This window comes from Cynocephalus volans, chromosome 12 (genome assembly GCF_027409185.1).
Source record: "Cynocephalus volans isolate mCynVol1 chromosome 12, mCynVol1.pri, whole genome shotgun sequence".
NCBI classification, from domain to species: Eukaryota; Metazoa; Chordata; class Mammalia; order Dermoptera; family Cynocephalidae; genus Cynocephalus; species Cynocephalus volans.
This window is the reverse complement of record NC_084471.1, coordinates 44,954,686-44,955,007: the sequence shown is the minus strand read 5'-3', so window position 1 is coordinate 44,955,007 and position 322 is coordinate 44,954,686. Positions and strand designations below refer to the sequence as shown.

Genomic DNA, 322 nt, shown 5'->3' with positions numbered 1-322 from the left:
GTGTTGGGGTAGTGGGACGTGCCGAAGTTGGAGAGGGTGGGGAGGCGAGTCCAGGCCCGAGCGCGGCTGCGAGCGGATAACGGGGGAGGAGATAGCGGGGCGGGCCCGACTGGGGCGGGATTGTGGGACGCCGTCCCTGGCTGTGCCTGGAGGACAGAGGTGGAGATGTTGATGGCTCTGCTCTGCCGCCGCGCCACTTGCGGGAGTGCAGGCAGCGGGGGCCTGGTACTGTTTTGGAACCGCAACTTAAAGCCCCTCGTCCTGCTCTAAGCCTCTCGGGCGAGGAGGAAGCGCGTCTGGTTTTTATTTTTTTCTCTTTCCT

The 322-nt window shown here is 64.0% G+C and overlaps 1 protein-coding gene across 2 annotated transcripts in view; it reads left to right on the top strand.

The window, feature by feature from the left end:
• The window catches only part of ZDHHC17 (zinc finger DHHC-type palmitoyltransferase 17), a 117,701-nt gene that overhangs the window by 243 nt on the left and 117,136 nt on the right, over positions 1-322 (top strand). The window lies entirely within an intron of this gene.